This window comes from Vombatus ursinus, unplaced genomic scaffold, assembly GCF_900497805.2.
Source record: "Vombatus ursinus unplaced genomic scaffold, bare-nosed wombat genome assembly UNPS02014821.1, whole genome shotgun sequence".
Lineage (NCBI taxonomy): Eukaryota > Metazoa > Chordata > Mammalia > Diprotodontia > Vombatidae > Vombatus > Vombatus ursinus.
This window is the reverse complement of record NW_020954599.1, coordinates 47,272,629-47,285,030: the sequence shown is the minus strand read 5'-3', so window position 1 is coordinate 47,285,030 and position 12,402 is coordinate 47,272,629.

The window sequence follows — 12,402 nt, the reverse complement described above, 5'->3', positions numbered from 1 at the left end:
AGAGAGAGAGAGAGAGAGAGAGAGAGAGAGAGAGAGAGAGAGAGAGAATATCTTCTAGCTCTGTAAGCATTATGTCCATTAGAGTGCCTGCTCTTGGGTGATTCCAAACATAACTAGTATCTTAAAAGCAATAGTGAAAAGTGAGACAATTGGAGTTAAGTGACTTGCCCAGGGTCACACAGCTAGTAAGTGTCAAGTGTCTGAGGCCAGATTTAAATTCAGGTCCTCCTGACTCTAAGGCCAGAGCTCTATCCACTGTACCACAAGTGATTATCCTCTGTAAAGCTGATGTAAGTTAAATTTTGTGATCTCAACAATAGTTCCTAAATATTTATTTTCAACAACAATTCACAAAAAACATGTCAACTTTCTATTAAATCTCTTTGAGGATGGTTTGTAGATATATCAAAGATTTCCTTGATGAAACAAGATGGAATTTATACAGTAGACCAAATCATCATGATGACAGAAATGATGGAGGAGTAGAGAGACAGATTATCCCACTGTTTCTTTTGGTTTCAGGAAAGCATAAGAATTCATAGAACAAACCAAAGCTAACAGGTTTTTCTCAAACAAAGCATCTGTCATGCATAGATTAAATTATAGAAGATCCCATAACATATGCAAATGTGGAAAAATTACATTTAACAACCCACTGAATTTTAGCAACAAGTAAATTATAGAAAAGAAATGCATGTGCTCACTTAAGTTAGTGACCAATGTCATGAAGTATGAACTGCATGTAGTCCAACCATAAGGATCCCTAATTGTCTCAAGCTTCTCCAAATTCTTTTTACGGATGATAGTAATAACTTCATTGAGCCTCAAACCTTCTTTAGACCAATCCATAATAATCTGAAATCTGTAATTTTTTCATCACTATTGGATAAAGTATATAAAAAAGATATTACCAGGACAGTCTCATATAGTTTAATAGGAAATTTATTGTTAATCTTTCCATATATATGCCTATATCTGTTATGATGTCTATATCTTTATCCATCAGCTAAATCTGTGTCTTTGTGTACAAGAATATATTGATACAGAAATATACTTCTATATTACATAGATATATGAATCTGTACCTTTAAGTTAAGCACTAGTTAATTTGGACTCAAAATTGAATAAAAAGAAGTTCTTCACATTCAAAAAATTATATAATCATTACTTGAATAATAGAAACATAGAACTTAGTTTTATGAGAAAAATCATAGCCCCAGGTTACTTCCACTCAAATAGTGGGTTCCCAGAGTTTGGCTGGTACCTCAAGGTAAAAGAAGTCACCTGTGAGACTATTCATTTAATACTATAGTTTATTAACCCCAAAGAGAAGTGCACTTCTCATGAACAATCAGCCAATAGACATAATTAGCTCTTAGCAAAGTAATTTCCTGAGAGATAAAATACAAATAGTTGCTATAAAACATTTTCCTCACACACTGCAATGAATTCTCCAAAAATTATAATGAATGTCCATAAGAAGAGTGGACTGGCAGTTGGAATAAAATTGTGGAGAGATACACATACTTGGCAAAGGCAACTCACAACTCCGAGTACTATAAATCCTTAAGGTTATTTCTCTCTTTGTAGCATCTTCAATCAACTTCCTTTGTATCCCACATTCTTCCTAGCTGTCATACTCATCTTTGTTCTGAGAGTCTGCTCCCCTCTAAGGCCTGACTCTTTTCTGTTGGTAGGAATTATACTCTTTGAAGATGCTTCCTACCTCAATTGATTCCCTATTCTCATAGGTCTGCAGTGTCTCTTTGCTCCTTGCTGGATGCAGTGTTTTCTTTCTTTCTTTTTTTCTTTTGAACTTATTTAGTATTTTATTTTTCCCCAGTTAGATGTAAAAATAATTTTATCATTCATTTTTAAAACTTTGAGGTCCAAATTCTCTCCCTTACTCACTCCCCACACCCCACACCCAATTAAGAAAGTAAGCAATTTGATATAGGTTGTACATGTGTGTAGTCATGCAAAACATTTCCATATTATGTTGTGAAAGAAAACAAAGACAAAAAAAAACCTTTCAAGAAAACTAAAGCTAGAAAAAGTATGTTTCAATCTGTATTCAGACACAATCAATTCTTTCTCTGGAGATGGATAGCATTTTTCATCATAAGTCCTTCAGAGTCATCTTAGATCATTGTATTGCTGAAAACTAGCTAAGTCATTCACAGCTGATCATCTTACAATATTGATGTTACTTTGTACACAGTACGTTTCACTTTGTGTCAGCTCATGTAAGTCTTCCCAGGTTTTTCTGAGAGCATCTTGCTCATCATTTGTTGCAGCACAATATTGTTCCATTATAATCACCCTTAACAATTTGTCAGCCATTCTCTAATTGATCAGCATTCCCTCAATTTCCGATTCTTTGCCACCAGAAAACAGCTACTATAAATATTTTTGTACACATAGGTCCTTTCTTTTCTTTAAATCTCTTTTGTGATACAGACCTAGTAGTAGTATGACTAGGTGAAAGAGCATGCGTGGTTTTATAACCCTTCAGACATAGTTCCAAATTACTCTACAGAATGGTTGAATACCAATAATGCATTAATGTCTCATTTTTCCCTCATCCCCTCCAACAGTTATCATTTTCTTTTTCTGTCCTTAGCCAATGTAACAGGTATGAGGTAGTACATCATAATTGTTTTAATTTATATTACTCCAATCAATAGTGAGTTAGAACATTTTTTTAAATATGTCTATAGATAGCTTTGATTAATTCACCTGAAAATTATTCATATCTTTTGATCATTCATCAGTCGGAATGGTTCTTACTTCTATAAGTTTGCCTCAGTTCTCTGTATGTTTGAGAAAAGAGGTCTTTATCAGAAAAACTTGCTTTAATTTTTTCACAATTATTTTTATTAGCTGTATTTCCTTCCATCCTATTCCCCCACCTCATTTATTCTATTCTATCTCTCCTTTCACCCTGTCCCTCCTCAACAGTATTTTACTTCTCACTACCCCCTCTCCCCATCTGCCCTCCCTTCTATCACCCTCCACCCTTTTCTTATCTCTTTCCCCTCCTACTTTCCTATAGGGTAGGATAGATTTTTATACCCAATTGCATATGTATGTTATTCCCTCTTTTAGCCAATTCTGATGAAAGTAAGAATCACTCACTCCCCCTCACGTCTCCCCTCTTCACCTACACTGTAAAAGCTTTTTATTATCTCTTTTATGTTAAATAATTTACTTCATTCTACCTCTCCCTTTTCCTTTCTCTCAGAACATTCCTTAATTTTATATTTTTAGATATCATCCCTTCATATTAAACTCATACTTGTGCCCTCTGTCTATACATACTCCTTCTAGGTGCCTTAATAATAAGTATCAACTGGACTAGACCCAGTTTCTAACCTATGGGTAGATTATAGAGTCAAACAGAGCAAGGTAGAGACAGGAAAGTCAAGAATCAAACAGAAGTTTAATTTCAAAGTGAGAGAAATGATTGCAAGCAAGGACACATGTGGCAGAGGGAAAGACCCAGGGCTGTATGGGGAGATGTCCATGCTTATACTGATGGTTACACAGTGAGCTGAAACCCTGACAATGAGGGGTAACAGCAACAATGTGAAAAGTTTGATTCATAGCAGGGCTTCATGACCAGAACGTGGATACAGCAGGTGTTTGTCTGAGCTCAGAGAACACCTGGTACCAGTCAAAGCAATACAAGAATTATAGGAATCAGTGCTGGAATTTTGCTGCGACAGAGATCATTCAGAGGGTGAGCACAAAGGATTGTTGTTATGCCAAAGTCATGGCACAGCTTGCTTGCTGGGCCTTAGCTCTGAAAAACAGGGTGTCTCCTAATATCTTGACATGTCCCCATTTTGGGCCAAAGGGTGAGGATCTGAAAGAACCCCTACCTTTCTGGCCGATAAAGGAGAAGCAGGTATAAACCAAGAATCCACGAGAAGTCAGTTGGGCCAGGATGACAATTTTTATCGCAGGAGGTTAGTTCTTTGAGGGGTCATGTTAGGGAAGTGTGTCCCAGGTATCATTGATAGCCGTTGTTTGCTTGCAAGCAGAAAAAAAGAGGGGATCAAGACTGTAGTGGGAGAAATTACCAACACACACTTGAATCAGAGACTTGGTTGAGCATATAACAAAAGGAAGAGAAAAGGAAAACAAAAACTAGGACAGTATGCTTGGACCTTCTGTGGAATCTTGGGATAGCTGTCTCACCTGGGTATTAGCTATTACTGGGTCCATACTAGCCAAACCTTAAGGTCCCTGGGGGGGGGGGTGGGTTCTGCCACCCACTCAAGAGCAGCGGTTTTCTTCAGATGATCCAAGAGTCCACTGTGGGAGTAGTCAGAAGGACCTGGTAGGGGCATTTAGAGAAAACTCCTTCCATCAATCTTTGAATCTGAATTTCTGGTCTACATAACATAGGTCCTTACTTAAGAGTCTCTAAACAACACACAGAGATGGTCCTGCTTCCCAGACACAGAGGGCTAGGTTCAAACAATGCAATAAAGCTTTTTTTTCTCAAAATTCCCATAATTGCATAATTACATTAAGTCAGGTACAGATCAAACTAGTTAGAGGTCTTACAATGAACTAATTCTGAGAAGGTAGAATGTTACATATCACCAAGGTAACCAAGAAAACTTAAACATAATTACACTCAAGTATCCTTGTATTTTACTGACCCATTCTCAATATCCACTTAACCTGCACATTTTGAGTCTCACATGTCTCATGTCTCATATAGTCATGTGGTCCCTAGATGTCTTTTCTTGGACAATATGCTTTATTCTCAGGACAGCTCTGAAGAGGGCTCTGCTTCTCTGGTTCCAAATCTAGAGGTTCCTAGATATTTCTGACTTAATATAATTTAGTACAATCACTTAAATTTGGTTCTTCAATCTTGAAACTTTAGAGGATTTCAGTTTATATGCCATTTGCAGTTGCTATCCTTACCTAAATTTTGTATGTGATTAAAGAATCTTTTAAAAATTTATGAGGGTGTGAAGTAAAATGAACTTTTTTTGCCTTTTAAAATTATTAGACAGATACTTTAACAATGGGAAAATAATTTCACTTTCTTTACCATCATCCATACAATTTATGTGTAAAATCCTTAATCCAATTTTGAGAACTTATTACTAAAACATAATGCCTGACTTTCTATGAAAGATAAATTTGGAAGCCAATCATATACATCTGTATATAATTCTTAGAGAAAACAGTCTAATCCTGATGCTTTTCTCAAAATTTACTATTCCATTTAATTAGAAAGCTTTCACATTATATCTTTGTCTTATTGCTTTGTTTAATCACTTTCCTTTTAGCAAGATATCATCCCTATATTATAATTTGACCACAAATACAGGTTAAAATTGTAAGATGTTCATACTTGTATCCTATAATAGTAACTCAGAGATGTTCCAATATCAATGCATTATTTAATAGATATAGTATTGTACTTACAGAGCTTCTTTATTATAGAAATTTGTTTTAAAAGGAAAAAGAGGGACATCATTATAACAATGTCATGTATGATAACAGAGGAAAACATTCTCTTAGCTCTCTTTGATTCCAGGAATGGGTCATATCTGACAGCCAATCATGAAGTTGCAAGATGTTAAGAGCAAGGCTCAGGATTAACTAGATGGGAATTTTCCTTTTCAGAAAGGAAATAGCGCAATTAGGGAGGATCTTAACTAGGCCTTGCTAACATCATCCCGAAAACTTTCCCAAGCATAGACATCCACCTTTAGCAGTTCCCAGACTATAGAACATGCCATTTTCTACTATTGGCTTCATGACAATTTAGACAACTATCCCTGTAATCAAAGATCAAAACAATAGTAAATTACAACCCCAGGAATTTTTACTTTAAACAGCAAAATTTCACTAACCACGACTTAGGGCTTGAATATCTTTCCTGACGTTTCCCTAACAGTTTACATTTCATTTATCCTTTACTTATAAATTAAAACTACTCATATTCTGGGGCTTCAGATATATGACAAATATCTGATAGTTGACTCATTATTAATGTGTTGAAGCTGCATCTTTAAGCCACCCTATGCACTTTTATAATAGCCAAGAATTTCAAATGAAAATTCACTATTATAGTAAACTTATGCTCCTCCTTCTCCTCCTCCTCCTCCTCCTCCTCTTCCTCCTCCTTCTTCTCCTTCTTATCGGCTTTATAACAAAATATACCTTATTAAATATTTAACGGTTTTCAAATATCTATTTTATCACATTCTTTTAAAAGCTCAATTAATGTGTAAGCATCAAGATCAAAAGGTTGTATTGTCTAACAGCATTTCTGTTATAATAGTCTCTCAAATTTCACAATATAAGAGAATTTAGAAATATAATAATAACACAAACAATAAACTTCAGATGATATCAATGGCATTTCCAAATTATCACATATAAAAATCATTAATTTTTATTACCTTTGGTATTTTAAAACCACTTTATATTTATCAGGTATAGAACAATTACATTCAATTAAGGAAATAATAACAATATGGTGCTTAGCATATGCCAGTCACTGTGTTAGGAAGTTTGCAATTATTATATCATTTTGATCCTCACAAAAACCATAGGAAGTGGGTACCTTTACAAATCAGGAAACTGGAGCAAAAAGAAATAAGATACCTTGCTTGAGATTACACATCCAATAAATTTCTGCAACCAGAATGTAATTCAACTTTCCCTATATTTTTCCAGCATTTTTTTTCTTTCAACACCTGTATTTGGGAATCTGATCTGAGATGAAAGGGGTTTAGAGGCAGAGGGAGAGGGTCTCTGAAGTGGGGGAATCACAGGGGATCTCTGATTTAAATTATGTAAAGTCATTAAAATGATTTAAAAATCATTCCAAGAAGGGTTAACAAGCAGTTGCTATAATGTACAAACCCTTTACCTATTTTTTCTTTCTTCACTCTGAATTACTTCCAAACTAGCTAGTGTCTAACCAATTCTATCTATTTCTCTTTTCTTATAACTGTAATCTTCCACAGAAAGGCTAAAGTGGTAGTTAGTCTTGCTTACCGGGACAATTGCTTCAATATGAAAGTTCTTTAATCTTTCCTAGTGTTATAAAGTCTATGGATATAGCCCTTAGAAGTTTTTCTGGCTGGCTGCACTTTAAATCTTTCAAGCTATCTATGTAAGAATCTACACAGACATTTTACATGACTAAAACATGGCGGAGTCAAAGCAGAGACTCTTCTGAGCGCTGTGGCTCTGAACAAATTCTAGAGTAGAAGAACCCACAAAGAAACAGAGTAAGACAGATTTCCAGCCCAAAACAACTTGAAAGGTTGACAGGAAAGGTCTGTTGCATGGGTCTGAGAGAGGAGCATCCAGCATGCAGGACACAGCATGGACCTGGCCTGAGCAAAGCCGGAGCAGGCTTCAGGGGACTGAATCAGCAGCAGCAGTGACTTGTTCCAGTCTTCTCAGCTCACAGATGCTAGAGACAACTTAGAAGGTCAGTGGGGGAAGCGGGGTCTGTCAGAAGTGGGTGAGAAAGAATCACAGTCCAGCACAGGTCTTCAGGGCAAGCCAATACAGCCCTGGAACTAGCAAACCAGGAACAGGCTTCGAGAGTGACTGAATCAGGAGCAGTAGCAGTGGCAGCAGTGGCAGCACTACTGCTGGAGCTATTAGCCCACAGACTGAATGTTTGAAAGTTACCTATTTCTGGGGCAGCTAGGTGGATCAGTAGATAGAGCACCAGCACTGAAGTCAGGAGGAACTGAGTTCAAATCTGACCTCAGACCAAACACTTGACACTTGCTAGCTGTGTGACCCTGGGCAAGTCACTTAACCCCAATTGCCAAAAAAGAAAGAAAGAAAAGAAAACTTACCTATTTTGATGTCCAGAATCCAAGATGGATGATGAAATGGATGAATATTTACAAAAATATAAATTGCCCAGATTAATGGAAGAGGAAATAAAATACTTAAATAACCCCATTTCAGAAAAAGAAATTGAACAAACCATCAATCAACTCTCTAAGAAAAAAATCGCCTGGACCAGATGGATTTACAAACAAATTCTATCAAACATTTAGAGAACAGAGTAATTCCAATACCATGTAATCTATCTGGGAAAGTAAGTGAAAAAGGAGTCCTACCAAATTCTTTTTATAATACAAATATTGTGCTGATACCTAAACCGGGAAGAGCCAAAATAGAGAAAGAAAATTATAGACCAATTTCCCTAATGAATATAGATGCAAAAATTTTAAATAAAATATTAGCAAAGAGATTACAACAACTTATCTCCAGGATAGCACACTATGACCAGGAAAGATTTATACCAAGAATGCAGGACTGGTTCAATATTAGGAAAACTATCAGCATAATTGATAATATTGACAACAAAGCTAACAGAAACCACATTATCTCAATAGATGCAGAAAAAGCTTTTGACAAAATACAACACCCATTCCTACTAAAAACATTAAGACCATAGGAATAAATGGAATCTTCCTTAAAATGGTAAGTATCATCTACCTAAAACCTTTAGCAAACATTGTATGTAATGGGGATAAGCTAGAAGCATTTCCAATAAGATCAGAGGTGAAGCAAGGATGTCCATTATTACCATTGTTATTCAATATGGTAGTTTGATTGGTATGGCACTGAATGATTTAATTAATTTAGATAGAATTGTCATTTTTATCATATTAGCTTGGCTTACCCATGAGCTACTGATATTAAAATAATAAATAGCATCTACCCAAAACCTTCAGCAAGCATCATATGTAATGAGGACAAGCTAGAAGCATTTCCAATAAGATCAAGGGTGAAACAAGGAAATCCATTATCACCACTGTTGTTCAATATCGTACCGGAAACATTAGCTTTTGCAATCAGAGAAGAAAAAGAAATTGAAGGTATTAGAATAGGCAAAGAAGAAACAAAGTTATCAGTCTTTGCAGATGATATGATGATATACTTAGAGCAACCTAGAAAGTGAAGTAAAAAACTGTTTGAAATAATAAACAACTTTAGCAAAATTGCAGGATACAAAATAAACCCACATAAATCACCAGCATTTCTACATATTACCAACAAAGCCCAACAGCAAGAATTAGAAAGAGAAATTCCATTTAAAGTTACTGTAGACATTATAATATATTTAGGAGATCACCTGCTGAAACAAATCCAGGAACTATATGAACACAATTACAAAACACTTCACACAAATAAAGTCAGATCTACATAATTGGAAAAACATCAGTTGTTCATGGGTAGCCTGTGCTAATATAATAAAAATGACAATTTTACCTAAATTAATTTATGTATTCAGTGCCATACCAATCAAACTACCAAAAATTATTTCATAGAGCTAGAAATATAAGAGTAATATTCATTTAGAAGAACAAAAGTTCCAGAATATCAAGGAAACTAATGAAAAGAAATGCTAGGGAAGGTGGCCTAGCCATTCTAGATCTTATTTTTGTAATTTTCTTTATTTTTTCTTTATTAATTAATATATTTTTAGTTTTTAATGTTCACTTTCATAAGATTTTGAGTTCCAAATTTTCTCTCCATCTTGTCCCTCCTCCCACCCCAAGACAGCATGCAGTGTGAATACCCCTTCCCCTAATCTGCCCTCCCTTCTATCTCTCCCTCCTTCTTTTATCCACTTCCCCTTGTATTTTCCTGTAGGGCAGGATAGATTTCTATAACCCATTGTCTGTATATCTTATTTCCCAGTTGCATGTGAAAACAATTTTTACATTTTGCTTTTAAAACTTTGGGTTCCTAATTTTCTTCCTTCCTCCCTCCCCAACCACCCTCATTCAGAAAGCAACCAGGTTATACATGCAAAACACTTCCATAGTAGTCATAATGTGGAAAAACTAACTATATTTCCCTTTATCCTACCTTACTACCAGTTTATTCTATTCTCTCTTTTGACCTTGCCCCTCCTTAGAAGTGTTTGCTTCTGATTACTCCCTCTGTCAATCTGCCCTCCCCTCTATTATCTGCCTGCTCTCTTAACCCCTTCCCCTGTATTTTCCTGTTGGGCAAGATAGATTTCCATACTCAATTGAGTGTGTATGGAACTCCCTCCTTAAGTTAAATCTGATGAGAATAAGATTCACTCATTCCCTCTCACCTTCCCCCACTTCCCCTCCACTGTAAAAACCTTTTCTTGTCTGTTTTATGTGAAATAATTTACCCCTTTCTACCTCTCCCTTTCTCCTTCTCCCAGTATAATCCTCTCTCCTTAATTTTATTCTTCAGATATCACCCCTTCATCTTCAACTCACCCTCTCTATCTCTCATCTGTCTCTCTATCTCTCTATCTATCTACATATAATTTTCCCCTCCAACTATCTTAATACTGACAAAGTTCTAATGAGTTACAAATATCATTTTTCTATGTAGGAATGTAAACAGTTCAAACTTAATAAGTCAGTTCAACACTTAATAAGTGACTGATCAGAGGAGGATTGCAGGGATCTCTTTGCTGGTCCTGAAACAGGATTCTCTTGCTTTGCTTGAGCTTGGATCTGGGTCACAGTTCTGGGTGGCAATCCTGGGGTGAGGAAGAGTGCTGGCACAGCAGAACTTGGTGGAAGTGGAGAGGGAATTCTCCTCCCAGTTCCAAGGTAGAAAAGAGAGCTTGTGGTCACTCAAAGACCAAAGAAAAGGCCAGGAAAGGAGTAAACACCTCACCCTTGATCATACCACCTTGGAAGAACTGAAAATTTACAGGTCCCTAGAAGTAGCTCTGAAAACAGCTGCACAAATCCCCCACAGCTTGGGATAGTTCATTCTCCACATTGGAAACAGACTCTTACCTTATCAAAGAGTTTGTAACTCAAATAATTGGCTGGTATCACTAGCAAACTGCATTAAAAAAAAACTCAGACTATACAATCTTTCTTTGGTGACAAAGAAGATCAAAACATAAAACCAGAAGAAGACAACAAAGTCAAAGCTCTCACATTCAAAGCCTCTAAGAAAAATGTGAATCAGTCTCAGGCAATTGAAGAGCTCAAAAAGGATTTTGAGAAGCAAGTAAGAGAAGTAGAGGAAAAACTGGGAAGAGAAATGAGAGTGATGCAAGAAAATCATGAAAAATTAGTCAACAGCTTGCTAAAGGAGAACCAAAAAATGCTGAAGAAAATAACACCTTAAAAAATAGCCTAACCCAAGTGGCAAAAGAGGTCCAAAAAGCCAATGAGGAGAAGAATGCACTAAAAAGCAGAATCGGTCAAATGGAAAAGGAAGTCCAAAAGCTCACTGAAGAAAATACTTCCTTAAAAATTAGAATGGGGCAATTGGAAACTAGTGACTTTATGAGAAATCAAGACACTGTAAAACAAAACCAAAAGAATGAAAAAAATAGAAAACAATGTGAATTATCTTATTGGAAAATCAATTGATCTGGAAAATAGATCCAGGAGAGATAACTTAAAAATTTTTGGACTATCTGAAAGCCAAGATAAAAAAAAAAGAGCCTAGACATCATCTTTCAAGAAATTATCAAGGAAAACTGCCCTGATATTCTTGAACCAGAAGGTAAAATAGAAATGGAAAGAATCTACTGATCACCTACTGAAAGAGATCCCCAAAAGAAAACTCCTAGGAATATTGTAGCCAAATTCCAGAATTCCCAGATCAAGGAGAAAATATTGCAAGCAGCCAGAAAGAAACAATTCAAGTACTGTGAAAACACAATCAGGATAACACAAGATTTAGCAGCTTCTATGTTAAGGGACCACAGGGCGTGGAATATGATATTCCAGAGGGCAAAGAAGATAGGATTACAACCAAGAATCACCTACCCAGCAAAACTGAGTATAATCCTTCAGGGGAAAAATGGATATTCAATGAAATAGAGAACTTTCAAGCATTCTTGATGAAAAGACCAGAGCTGATAGAAAATTTGACTTTCAAATACAAGACTCAAGAGAAGCATGAAGTGATAAACAGGAAAGAGAAATCGTAATGTCCTGATTAAGGTTGAACTGTTTACATGCTGCATGGAAAGATATTTGTAACTCAGGAGTCCTTTGTCAGTATTAGAGTGGTTGGAGGGGGAAAATAATATGTATAGATAGATAGAGGGCACAGGGTGAGTTGAAGATGAAAGGATGATATCTGGAGAATAAAATTAAGGAGAGAGGATTATACTGGGAGAAGGAGAAAGGGAGAGGTAGAATGGGGTAAATTAGCTCACATAAAACAGACAAGAAAAGGTTTTTACAGTGGAGGGAAAGTGGGGGAAGGTGAGAGGGAATGAGTGAGTCTTATTCTCATCAGATTTGGCTTAAGGAGGGAATAACATACACACTCAATTGGGTATGGAAAGCTATCTTACCCTACAGGAAAATACAGGGGAAGGTGATACGAGAGCAAGGGATGGGGCGGGGGGGGGGGGGG